Genomic DNA, 14,885 nt, shown 5'->3' with positions numbered 1-14,885 from the left:
CACTCAATCCTATGTTACAACAACATTAGATGGTGCCGAATAGGGGCACCTACGGACATTGCAATATTACAATTATAATGAAAGAGGTAAATAATGGCAGTCCAAACCAAACAAAAGGTACAGTCCAATATAAACTGTGAAAATTCAGGCAGCTCTTCTCTAGTGCCAGGCTGTCCACTACGATAATCTTATGAATAAAAATCAGAAAAGGCATCTCAAAGTGTAATACAGTCAATTGTGCACAATGAATAGAAATAAGTAAAATACACTCACAATTGGTGGAGCACATAGGACAGACCGGATCCCTATAGAGTCACCTGGCTAACCCGCCTCCCGTTTCTGGAACATAGGGGCTCATCTGGTTGGTCCCCAGCAACTTTGCTGCAGTCGGATCCGATATAAGTTTGAATGGTCATAAGCTTGACAGCTTGAAAACTTCAAAAGATTGACTAGGTAGCATAAGTTACTGTTTTATTAAACAAATACAAAGTATCAAGCAATGGGTTTCTGAGTAAAAACTGTTACAAGCCTGATGAGAGAGAAAGCCCAGCCCTTTTTTAAAGGTTGTTCCTGTATCCATTTTAAATAGAATTAATTCTTATCTGCTGCTTGCTTGAGTACACTGTCCCTTATACCATGTATTAGCAAGATTCAGATTCATTGCAATGTAAATTACCTGCAGGTATATCACCATTTTTTTAGGTTAAGCTTTTAATCACGACATACAAGGGCTTATTCATCAAGCTCCGAATGAAGCTTGATGCAGCTGTTTTCATGCGAGCCTTGAGGCTCACTGGAAACAGGAGTTAAGAAGCAGCGGTATTACGACCGCTGCTCCTTAACTCGTCCACCACCTCTGAGGCTGCGGACAGCAATCTGCCCGATCACATACAATCAGGTTGATTGACACCCCTTGCTAGCGGCCAATTGGCCGCAAATCTGCAGGGGGCGGCATTGCACAAGCAGTTCACCAGAACTTCTTGTCCAATTATAAATGCCAACAGCGTATGCTGCCGGCATTTATCGATGTGCGGTGGACATGATCGCTACAGGGAATCATGTCCATCCGTACTTTCATAAATCGGCCCCACCGTATCTTCATGTCAAAATGCAATTGACGTTACTAATGTGTTATTTTGTTTTTGTTATGTAATCAAACATATTTGTTACTAATTCTTAATACATTTCTGATATCTTCCCATATAGCATCTTTCTTTGCTATACTAACTACCATGGTTAAGTTGGCAAAATTGATAGTAGCATGCTTAAACAAACCATGCATAAAGGCTATAGTTGTTCTATAATGGATCCTAGGGTCCCAAAGCCTTTCAGGAAGCTTGAGGTTTTTTTTATTTTTTTATTGAGTTATAATTTTATAGCTGATGCTGGCTCATTCACTTTTCTCCAATTTCAGGGCCTTTGGCTATGGCCCATTATATCTAACTCACTTCGTTGTCCCATAGAGAAAGCCCTGTTATCATTGGATTTGCAGTTACCTTGATCTTGGATGACTGTGTTATTTTATAAGAGATGGGTTTTATTACTGTGATGAGAGAATAATGTATACCTTAAAGTGGCAATTTTTTTTTTTTATATATATATATATACTTTTTTATTGAAACAAAATGGGTACAGTTTAAAGACAAAGAAAACATTATATTGCAGACATATAATAAAACTTATAATTATATCTCCATCTTAATCTACCAATAGGATTCAAACAAAATAGATTCTCGTACCCATAATGAGTTTTTCCAATTTTAAACCTTACCACCTTTCCTTCCACAGTGGGAGGGGGTGGGGGGGATCCATTCATCCACTCATGTCACCAGTAATAATAAAGAAACAAAGGGGAAAAGGGGAAAGAGAGAGAGAGAGAAAAAAAAAACACAAAAGGGGGAAATACTCTCTGTTACCCCAATCCTCTCAGCCATCCCTTCTCCCCATATTACCCAAAGTTTCCGGACTGCCCACTCTGGCTAGGCTTATCTCAAATCAATACCATTCAGTTGGGAAGACTCCCGTTAAGATCAGAGTTTCAAAATACTCTGTTCTTCTAAAATTAGAGATAAGGGGGAACTGAATATCGCGTGGGTAACTCTTAACCACTTTGAAAAAAAAGCTTTAATTTTTCTTTTTTGTACAATTGAAATAGTCATTTGTTCAAAAATTATTTGTGCATATATTGAATTTATGAAGCAAGGCATAGAAGGAGCCTTTTTACTTTTCCCAGTAGAATGACTGTATTAATGAGGTTAGTATTACCTCTATTGTTCTCTATAGTGGAAAGAAAAAAAATATGTTTAGGTGTAAGCTTTACTCTGGTATCTGACCTCTTATTGAGCCAGAATTCTATTTTGGTCCAAAACTGCAGGATTTTGGGGCAATCCCAGAAACAGTGGACTATATCTGCAGCTAGATTGTTGCACCTGGGGCAGTTGTTAACGGAATTTAAATTCCATTTAGTCATTTTCATTGGTGTCATATAAACGTTGTTAATTAATTTTATGTGTGATTCTTTCCAAGCTGTAGAGATAATAGCACTCTTGACCCACTTGAAACTTGATTTTAGCATGTCTGTAGTCATGTTATCAAAATGAATATTCCATTTCTCGGATAGACCCTCAATTATTATTTGGCCCTGTTTAGCAAGCATGATTTTATATAATAAGGCAATACTATGTTTGCCTGATTTATAATATGTTAAATATGTTTCAATTTGCCCCCATCCTTCAGATTCTGGGTTTGCTATTTTATTTTCTGCTATAAAATGTCTAATCTGCAAATAAGCGAAAAAGTTTTTATTTGGAAGATCGAATTCTCTAGCAATGTCCTCGAATGATCTAATCTGACGGAGATTATTTAAACATTGATAGACATATAATAGGCCTTTTTGAGACCATACATTATAAACTTCATAGGATAAGCCTGGTGTAAATTTTGGATTACCTCGTATTGGTAGGAGAGGGGATATTTCAAAATTAAGATTAAGTAAATTATTCAATTTCTGCCATGCTTCAATGGTGTTACGAATTAATAGCATCTTTTTAATCTCCTTTGGTAAGTGTGGTGTCGGGCAATGTAACAGAGCTTTCAATTTATATGGGGCACTAAGTTGTTCTTCCAGGTACACCTGTGTCAGGTAGTTAGCTTCTGTTACCGACTCAAATGCAAAACGGGCTAGAGTGGCTATATTATACTTTTTGATATCGGGAAAAGATAAACCGCCTTCTTCAAATCTGAGTGTTAGTTTTACTATAGATAGCATATGTCTTTTGTTATTCCAGAGAAAATTAGCACATTCTCTATTAAATCTTTTTATATCTTGATTCTTTATAAATAGTGGTAAATTTTGCATAATATACATTAATTGAGGAAACAATATAGTTTTTATGATCATTACCTTAGCCGAGAGAGAAATAGGAAACATAATCCAGCGCTGTAGTTTCTCTGTAACTTTTTAAAAAAAGGAAAGTAATTTAATTTATACCATTGATTTGGGTCAGCATGAAAGTTTAGTCCTAAGTACTTAATGCTTAAGGACTCTTGAAAGGATGATCTTGTGTACTTTTTTTCATCTTATGTAGCCAAAGGATCTCAGACTTATTAGCATTAATTTTATAACCTGAAATAGAACTAAACCTGTCGATAATATTTAAAGCCTGTGGTATATTCCTCTCCGTATTTCTGATATATAATAATAGGTCATCTGCATATAAAGATAATACTAATTTCTCATGTCCTAGCCTAATTCCTTATAGTTCTTGTCGCAGTGTGACAGCCAGAGGCTCTATAGCAAGATTGAATAAGAGCGGAGAGAGTGGACATCCTTGTCTCGTTCCCCTATGTAATGTTAAGTTTGAAGTATAACTACCATTAATTACAATGCTGGATCGAGGGTGGTCATATATAATTTTATTAAATTGTGCAAAATGACCTGAGAAACCAAAGAAATTTAAAGTCGAAAATAAATGATCCCAGCCTACAGAATCGAACGCCTTTTCGGCGTCGATTGTAATTAGCGCAAAGTCCTGGTTATCTGTTCTTCTCTCAGGTGTTTTATTCCAGAAGTACTCTAATACTAAAGCTACTTTCCGGATATTCTTGGTAGAGGATCTTTGGTACATAAAGCCCGTTTGATCACTATGAATGACGTGATCAAGACAGAATTTTAATTGGTTCGCAACGATGTGAGTTAGTAACTTATAATCTACGTTGAGTAGTGAGATTGGCCTATATGACTTAGGATCTAGAGGGTCTTTCCCTTTTTTCAAAATCAATGATATGATAGACTCTGAGAAATATTTTGACATACTTATACCATCTATATAGTATCCATTAAACAATAAAACTAAAATATCTGCTATCTCTGATCTAAGTATTTTGTACATTTCATCTGATATCTGGGTATCTGATCCGGACCAGGGGCTTTATTGGCTTTAGCGGTATTTATAGCTTCGAGGACTTCTTCTTTCGTGATAGGTCTGTTAAGGGCGCTAACTGCTTCATGAGATATTTTAGGCAAACTAATCTTATGCCAGAAATTATTCTTGTTCTCCATATTAACTTCTTTTGCTGTGTATAAGTTTTGGTAATATTCTAAGAAGACATTTTTAATTCTTAGTTGGTCAGTAACTCTATTTGTCCCCTCCTAGATTGCTTCTATTGTATTAGATTTTTTCCTGGCCTTATCTAGCCTGGATAAAAATTTGGCCGATTTCCCAAATTGACCTTTATATTTAATGTTTATTTTAAGTTCTTCACGGGCGACTTTTTGTCTGATAAAAATATCCCTTTCTGCTTTAGCTGTTTTATATTTGCCCCAAGCTGCTTAGAAGGGTTGTTAATGTATTTACAATATGCATTCTTTACTTGTTTAGCTAAAAGAATTTCCCTTTCCTGCGCTTTCCTTTTTTTTGCGACCATATAAGCTTTAATATGTCCTCTTAAAAAGGCCTTGGCGGTTTCCCAAAATATTTCTATTTTCCCATGATTGTTTAAGGAGTCATATTCTCTCCATTTATTTTTGAGCCAGTTATTGAAGTCTATATTATCTACTAAAAATTTTGGAAAGAAGAAATTATTTCTTTCTCTATTCTGGGTTGACGATAAGTAAAAATCTAAAGAAATAATTGCATGATCTGAGATCAATATGTCCAATATTTCTGCCTTAATTTCTAATTTAATTAACGAGCTGGACAACAAAAAGAAATCTATCCGAGAAAAGGAACCATGGCTTTTGGAATCACAGGTGAAGGACCTTGTATCCGGATGTTGCATCCGCCATATATCATGTAGCTTTAGATTTTTACATATTTGTTTAACAAATTTTGTCTTCTGTTTGAAGAAGGCAGATTTTTTAGAGGAGCTTTTGTCCAGCCTTTCAGTAGGAATTAGGTTAAAGTCACCCGCTAGAATTATATTCTGTCCATGAAATTTGGTTAGCATAAAAACTAAATTATTCCAGAAACTGGGTTCTGTATTATTTGGGCCGTATACATTGCAAATCACCAGTTGAAGTCCATCCACCTGTATCTCCAAAACTACCCATCTCTCTTGGGGGTCCAGAGTTATATTCAAAATATTATACACTAGTTTTTTATTTATCAGAATGGCAACTCCTCTTTTCCTTCTGGAACATGGTGTAGCTATCACCTCCCCAACCCATTTGCTTTTAAGTTTCATGGTTTCCTTCATATTTAAATGAGTTTCCTGTAATAAAACTATATCAGGGTTATGTTTGGCCAGTTGTCTGAGTATTGTTTTTCTTTTGATTGGGGAGGTGATACCCCCCACATTCCATGATAGACACCTAATGTTCCCTTTTATTTATATTGCATTCTTGATCTGTACGGGGAGAGAGAGGAGAGAGAGAAAAAAAAAAAAGGGTCTGAAAGAGGGGAATAAAAAGCAAAGAATGGAGGAGGGAGAGAGAAAAAAAAATAAAAAAAGGGGGAAGCATCCACACAATCATTCATACTACCATGTGAACAACAGAAAATCCACAGCCCAAGCAAATTGAATTTTGCCAGTACCTCTGGCATAAGAATCAACTTAAATAGAGGCCTATACAGTATAAATGCAGAATATATACTTTCAGTTTCATCAGATATTTTGACATCCACCATAGGTGTACACAAATTGGATTACCTAGAATAACTTCCTTAAATCTTATGTGAGTGATATCTTGTGTTTTTTGAAGTACCCTTTAACTTCTTCTAAGTTATCTAATTTAACTGTACCGTCCTTCTCTTCTATAAAAAATTTTGCTGGATACAGTAATTTTGCTAAGAAGCCCTCTTGTATCAAATTTGTGCAAAAAGGTGCCATCTCTTTCCTCCTAAAAGATGTATCCGCGGAGTAGTCTTGGAAGACTAAGATTTTTTTATCCCCAATATGAAAGTTTTCAATTTTTCTATATGTTCTAAGAATATTTATTTTATCCTGAAAGTTCAGAAATTTTATCAGGATTGGCCTATAGATGTTTTTCCCACTATCTCTAGTTCTAGGGGGGCCTAATCTGTGGGCCCTTTCTATAAGTAATGGCACCTGCGTGATACCTAAGGTTTGCGGGAGAGTTGTCGATGCGAATTGTAGAAGGTCTTTATATTGGTCTGTCTCAGGCAATCCTACTATTTTTAAATTGTTCCGCCTAGATCGGTCTTCTAAATCATCTATCCTGGCCGTCAACATTATATTTTTCTTTTCAAGGTCTAGTATTTTTTGGGAGTGATTATTGGATATATCTTCTACTGTAGATACTCTATCTTCTTCTTCTGTAAGTCTATTGGCAAATACTTTTAGTTCTGATGATAACCCAGATATTTGATTTTTAAGTGATTCAAATTGAGGCATAAAAATATCACTGAGCTGGGTAATTAATGGTTGTAAGTCTGTCTTTAAATTTATTCCTTCACTAGTATTTTCCATCATAGCGTCCGATGTACGTGTCTTTCTGTCTTTTATTTTAGGAGGCATGGTCGGTGAAAGTGTATTGTGGGGAATGAGAAATTTTTCCATATATTTCTCGTGTCTGTGAGGGAAGGAGTAAGATTAGCCACCTAGACGTGGCCAAACTAGCAAAACTATGCGTGCCTAAGGGGGGGTAAGCCCCACTTGTGAAAGTATAAAAAAAGTGAAGAGACGAAAAACAAAGAGAGAAGAAAAAAAAAAGAAAAAAATGTATATATGGGGGTGCCGGTGTTGTGCAGTCAATACAGTGATTTAAATGACCATGACTATGATCGTTGCCTAGTGCATCGAACCCTAAATTCAAAGAATAAAAAAAGAAAGGAAAAAAAAAAAAAGGAAATTTTTTTTAGGAGTATTTAACCACAGACTCCTTTAAATAGCTCAGAACTTAATCTAAGTATCTCAATTTATCTTATTGCTACAGGTATTTTATGATCATATGTTATCTTGGTCTTTTAACCCTATTATCACTTTAACGTATAAATTATATAGAGACAGTCTGCGCCAGCTGTCTATCAAGGGTTCCAAATTTTCTGACTTCTCCTAGTATCTACATCAGGATGTACGTTTCCAACTCAAATCAATATACTCAATCTGTCATAGTATTTTCAAGCGTTAACAGAAAAACATACATACAAATTCAAATTTAATTTGTAGCGCAGAAGCAACAGTTTCCAGTTTATATTGCCACAATATATATAAGTTAACTTGCTTCCCACTTATTATTATAACTGTAACAAAAAGAAACAATTTGTTGCCATCCAAAGAACAACTGTGTGTAGTCTCAAGAGTCTCGTTAGAGTATAATGGTTGTTACAGGAAAATTTATAGGCCCAAGAGTTAAGGCAACATTTGTATATCTGCAAACAGAGTGTTATGCTCTTATATAGAGGCTTCAGTAGAGAGGAAAAACAAAACAAATAAAAAGTACTTGCGTGGTGGAAATTTTTTCCTTGTTCAGAATAGGTCTAAATGTGGTAACTTGGCCAAATATAGATGACTGTAGGCCCTGGGCAGTACTCCGTCACAAAAAAGTGATCTCTATGTCCAACAGTTAACCCTACGACAATCTCAACAGTCCAGAACCTTGCCAGCAGGGGTAGATCCCGGCACTTCACTCCAACAGATCCCAGATCCAATTGCCCCCTCGGCTCCAGCTACGGAAGGTCCTCTATTCCCACAGCAGCAGCGACCTCGCCAGCCGGTGCTTCCTATCCTTCTGACAGGTACGCTGCCGCCTCACTACTCGCGAAAGGGAAATCCCCGGACTCCAGTGCAGCGGTGCATCTACCGCACTCCTGTTTCAATTAGTACTCCTATGCTCTGTAGAGGAGCCGATCTGCACTCTCAGCCAGGTGAAATATCGGTACTGTCAGAGTTTTATTTCCTCGGCATTCCTCTGTGAGGACCAGATTGACCTCCTCTTAGCAACAGTTCTCCATCAGGTGAAAAGACCAGGACAGGCAAGATTTTTTTTTTTTCCCCTTATTTTCCTCAGCGTTCCTCTGCAGCAGAGTTGGTGTGTATGAGCAAAGTCAGTCTCCGCTCTGTATCTGCTCTCAACCAGGTGAGAGTCGTCAGGGCAATCAGGGTTTCTTCCTTGGCGTTCACCTCCGCCGCTGCACGAACAGAGCGTGGAGGTTTAGTCGGACCTCTGTTTAACAAATAGCAACCCTTATGTTAAGATGGGTATTAGTTCAGTTCTCTGCCCGGTAAATTCAGTCTCAGGCTTTTGTTGTAGTTTGCTCACTATTTAAGCAAAATAATAGTGGCTTTGCTGTGGCTCTAGCGAGTGAGCCTCCGGCGGCTAGTAGCAGACTTCCAGGTCGCACCCTAATTTGGGTAGGGCAATGTCCTAGGGAGTACGTTACAGACTCCAGCAATGGACCGTGACCGGTATAGGTTCTTCATTGAGCTCCTGCAGGTAGCACGCTGCTTTCACGTGCTCTGTCTAGCCCCTCCTTCTAGGAAGTCTGCTCCTCTTAAAGTGGCAATTTTGAGTATGCATTTTAGGTTGGATGACAAAGTTGTTAATAGAATGTTGAATTGCAGTCTTGCTTTGTCTTGCACGTGATGATTTTATAAGTATAACATAATCATATTATGTCTTACTTATAATTGTAATACTTTGCTTTAATTTGTGCTTGGGGTTTAAAGAGAATAAAACTCATATTTCCCTGATAATGGTATATTATATTGGTGTATTATACTGCATTTATTATAACCTTGGGTGAGATATGTAGCTATATATAGAGTATCCCCCCCATACTATCAATTAAGAGTTTCATTTTATTGATTACAATGAGAGCCCTTATAATTCTGTTCATCTCTCTGTTTAGTCTTGTAGTTCATGTAAGCTTTAATCAATCTTGGGAATTTACAGAGTAATTTCTATTAAAGACATTTAAGCCTGATAATAACACTAAATAAATAAAATACTATGGTGCAAATTCTGTGTACTTCAAATTCTGTCTGATGACATCCTAGATAATGTGCTCTAGAAGAATATTTTTTTTATCTATTACTTGTTGAATGTTTGATTGCTTTTAAATTTCTCAGGGTCTAATGTTCTTGTGCTCTATGTGATAATGAAGAAATTATGAGCAAAGAAAAACAAATCTAGGCATATAATTTCCATTTCATTAACTTAAGTGTCTGAAAAGTGGAAAGCAATACATGTACTTTCCATTACTTTATCACAGCTATATTGTTGTCCTAGCTGAATGACATATAAATCAATATGTGGCAGCAGAAATGTTGAAAATCACATTTAATGCTCCTGATCCCTTGTGAACCTTAGGCTATTTGTATTTAGTCTAAATCTTATCTTCTTGTTATTAGATACATCAAAGAATTTTATTTTTAATAAGTCAAGAGAAAGCATTTTAAAATACTCTTTTCTCATTAACACTATGGCCTAGATGACAAGGGGAGCGCAATCAATTGCATGAGGTAAGCTATCCATATCCCAACCCTCCGCTTAAAATAGTCCACAATATGTTATTACAAATGAATTGAAAAAAAGATTTACTAGAGAATATTAATACGACAAACATTATTTAGCGTGCTCTACACTTTCAATGGATAGTGCAAGGTGCTCTATCGCTCATATTACTAGAGGTGAGTTATCTGTTGCCCTTGAGTGTAACACATAATAGCGCTGAAAAATTTAGCACATTGAACCTAAAATAATGTGTTATGGCATAAATATATACATTAAAAAATTATGTATTTCACTCCTATTTATACATATTAAATTTAAAATATATTTTTTGTATTGAAATTAAAAGGATATGATATACAAGGTGTTGGAAGGGCTGAAAGGTTTATATGTACGCACATGCATACACATATATACATATACACATGTATCTACACACATACAAATGCAAACACATACATATACAGCTTTGAGTCCTGCTAAATCCATCACATTATTGATTTTATAACACCCGCGGGACCTGAATACCAGTCTTTTGCCGAAAGCTAACATTTCACATTTTACTTTTAACTTGTAAAATGGGCACAAAAATAAGACCGGTATTGATTTAACTTTAGTGATGTTAGTGCACATTAACGCTAATATTTTTGTGCTCCAATTATAATCTAGGCATGATATTGGTACTTTATGTAATAAACCAATAGTAAAGTGATGTAGTTTTGTTCTTTGTATTCTTCAAACAAATAACGATTTAGTTTTTTTTCAGACCAGTTAAGGAATGTTTATTTTTAGTTTATATGAATTAATTGTATCAGTAAAATAAATTATCTATTAATTTGTTTTCTGGTGTAATATTCTACGGATGCATGTAACAAGGCCCACTCAAACTACTTCATACACATAACTTCTGATGCAAATAAATAATGGTAGATTCCACATACATAGGCAGCATCTCTTTTATAAAAAGCAATCATACATTTTTGTATCTTTATCAGTCATCAGACAATTGGGGTTATGCAATACCCCAAATATTAGTTTTTAGAAGGTTAAATTCTTTTGAATTCTAAGGGGCCGAATGATCAAGTTCCGAATGGAGCTTGATGCCCCTGTTTCCGCGTGAGCCTTCAGGCTCGCCAGAAACAGCAGTTATGAAGCAGCTGTCTTTAAACCGCTGGTCCATAACTGGTCTACCTGCTCTGAGGCTGCGGACATCAATCCGCCTGATAGTATATGATCGGGCTGATTGACACCCCCTGCTAGCAGCCAATTGGCTGTGAATCTGCAGGGGGTGGCATTGCACAAGCAGTTCACAAGAACTGCTTGTGCAATGATAAATTCATCGATATCTGTCGGACATGATCCGCTGATATCGGACAGACCGATGATAAATTGGCCCCTAAGTCTAATCAGCCAATAGAATGAAATACTTTTCTATTTGCTGATTGGACTAAGTATTTAATAAATCAGCCAATATAAATACAAGGACACCCCTTATATAAGGGGGGAACCTCGCAGTCAATCTTCAGTGTGCTGCGGAGACAGCATGAACAGCACATTGGATGGAAGATCAGAAGAAAAAAAGACATATCAGAAAGTAGATCAGAAGATGGATGGAAGAGGATAGCCCCAGAGGGGCATCGCCATGGAAGAAGAGGAGTGCCGCCAGTGCTAACTACCTAAGGTGCTGGATTTAAGTTGGTGAGTACTAACTTTTGGGGTTTAGCGTTAGGGATATTTTAGGTGGGTTAATTTAGGGTAAGCAAAACAGCTTAATCACAGATGACCTTTACAGGACATCTTTTTTAGCATAAGGTTTTTTTTTTTTTTTTTATCAAAATAGCTTAATTACTCATGCCCTTTGCAGGGCATTTTTTAGTGTAAGGTTTTTTAAAGCTTTTTTGGGGGGTTACCTTGGTTTTAGTATAAGGTATTTTGGATGCAAAAGAGCTAATCACTTTAACTAGGGCACTGTCTGACAAATGCCCTTTTCAAAGCATTTTTTAGAGTAAGTTTTAGTGTTGGCATACTGTTTGTTTGTTTTTTGGTAATTGTTTTTATTTTTAGTTATGTAGTGTTTTTTATTTTGTGCAACATAGGGGATCTTAGGTTAGGGGTCTTGGGCTGTTAGGGAGTTAAATAGTTTAGGGGTAGTTTGTGATGGAGTATTGATGGTTAGGGGTAGTTTGTGTTGAGGTATTGGTGGTTTAGGGATAAATAGTGATGGGGTTATGGCAGATTAGGGGTTAATAGTATAGGGGTTTAGGTTGTGCTGAGGGTGAGGGAGCATAAGTGGTTAGTAGTTTAGAAGAGAATATTATGTATATACAATGTTTTAATTAAATGCATTTTCTTGTATATTGCATGTTTTTTAATTATTATATTGAATTTAAACAGCTGTTTTTGGGTGCTCTTTTTTTAAACTATAGTATTTTTTTTTCATTATATAATTATGTTATAAAATATGTAACTGCAACTTTAAATTTGTACATAATTTATTACACTTTACAAAGCTATAAAGTCCCTGCTACTCTCTTTTATCACATATTTATATAGCAAAAAAATATTATTGTTTAACAAACAAAAAAACACGCAAAAAAATGACAGCAACACAGTAATTAAAATAATATGCATTATACAAGAAAATGCACATACAGGAAACATTGTATATATATATATATATATATATATATATATATATATATATATATATATATATATATATATATATATATATATATATATATATATATATATATATATATATATAGATATAAGTAGAATGTTACTACTCAGTGTCAGTGAGTAGAAACAAGCATTACTCTAATAAAATGCGCTAGTCAGAGGTCTGAAAATCTCATAGAGCAGCTATTAGGGTACAAATATTGTGTAATAGACAATATAGGAGAATATGTATCAAAGGATAAACAGCGCTTATAGATTTTCTTAAAAACTGTATAATATATACAGTTTTTAAGAAAATCTATAAGCGCTGTTTATCCTTTGATACATATATATATATATATATATATATATATATATGTATCAACATAGCTCCTATAATTTTAATAGGAAGCATTTGTGGGAGTTTGCTGGGCATTCCAGTGGAGTAACTTGCATTAATTTTAATGGGAAACACTCATGGCCGGACTGGGAAATCAGACCGGCCCTGGAAATTTGTTTAGACTGGCCCAGTCCCGCCCCCTCCAGCCCAGCCATATACACCAAAATAAAATCGCAAGCCATACTACAGAAACACACACTCTTTTTAAGTAGGTGCAATGTATCAGCACTTTTAACTTTATTTGGTCCTGAGTGCTTCAGATCTCACCACATAACACCATTATTTTAGATTTTATAAAGAAGATACAAAAAGGGATCTTGTATCTGATGTAATTGATTTTATTTCTGTGTTTTAGAAGCTTTAGTCCAACAGCCAGAATGGGTGAGTGTGCACTAGTAAGCTTTATTAACTTACTGGTAAGATCTCTGGGCAAAGCATCTCAGCTCTAGCTTTTATAATTCACTAGCTTGATGGTGTGTGTGGTGTCACCCCCTCCACATTTGGCTGCCGCGAATGTTAGCCCCGCCTGCCCTGTAGTTTCCTGGGTCCCCACCAGTCGCAGAACAGCTAATCCACACGTGACATGGCGCTGCGCTCCTGCAAGGGCCGATGCCGACGTGACTGATGTTCACTAATAGGTGGTCCTTCCCTCCCCCTGACTCTGCGCCCCAGCACCCCACCCCTGACTCTCACACTATTGCCTTTCCTAATGCTGTAATCACAGCCGTTGCCAAGCACCTAGTGATGATCTAGTGATCATCAGTCTGTATGGTTTAATATTCAGGCAAAGGTACTGAGCAACCATAGTAAAACAAAAGTCTTACACCTAGATTTAGAGTTTTGCGTTAGCCATCCAAACCAGCGTTAAGGGGTCCTAACGCTGCTTTTGGCCGCCCGCTGGTATTTAGAGTCAGTCAGGAAAGGGTCTAACGCTCACTTTCCAGCCGCAACTTTTCCATACCGCAGATCCCCTTAAGTCAATTGCATATCCTATCTTTTCAATGGGATCTTTCTAACACTGGTATTTAGAGTCTTGGCTGAAGTGAGCGTTAGAACTCTAACGACAAGACTCCAGCCGCAGAAAAAAGTCAGGAGTTAAGAGCTTTATGGGCTAACGCTGGTTCATAAAGCTCTTAACTACTGTGCTCTAAAGTATACTAACACCCATAAACTACCTATGCAGCCCTAATCTGCCGACCGCACACCGCCGCAACCTACATTATCCCTATGTACCCCTAATCTGCTGCCCCTAACATCGCCGACACCTACATAATATTTATTAACCCCCTAATCTGCCCCCCACCAATGTCGCCGCTACCTACCTACACTTATTAACCCCTAATCTGCCGAATGGACGGATTTAATAATAAATATATTAACCCCTAAACCGCCTCACTCCCGCCTCAAAAACCCTATAATAAATAGTATTAACCCCTAATCTGCCCTCCCTAACATCACCGACACCTAACTTCAAGTATTAACCCCTAATCTGCCGACTGGACCTCGCTGCTACTCTAATAAATCTATTAATCCCTAAAGCTAAGTCTAACCCTAACACTAACACCCCCCTAAGTTAAATATAATTTAAATCTAACAAAATAAAATAAATCTTATTAAATAAATGAATCCTATTTAAAGCTAAATACTTACCTGTAAAATAAACCCTAATATAGCTACAATATAATGAATAATTATATTGTAGCTATTTTAGGATTTATTTTTATTTTACAGGCAACTTTGTATTTATTTTAACTAGGTAAAATAGCTATTAAATAGTTATTTACTATTTAATAGCTACCTAGTTAAAATAATTACAAAATTACCTGTAAAATAAATCCTAACCTAAGTTACAATTAAACCTAACACTACACTAGCAATAAATTAATTAACTAAACTACCTACAATTATCTA

Source organism: Bombina bombina, chromosome 4 (assembly GCF_027579735.1).
Source record: "Bombina bombina isolate aBomBom1 chromosome 4, aBomBom1.pri, whole genome shotgun sequence".
Taxonomy (NCBI): domain Eukaryota; kingdom Metazoa; phylum Chordata; class Amphibia; order Anura; family Bombinatoridae; genus Bombina; species Bombina bombina.
The sequence above is the reverse complement of the archived record's forward strand: the minus strand, read 5'-3'. Positions refer to the sequence as shown.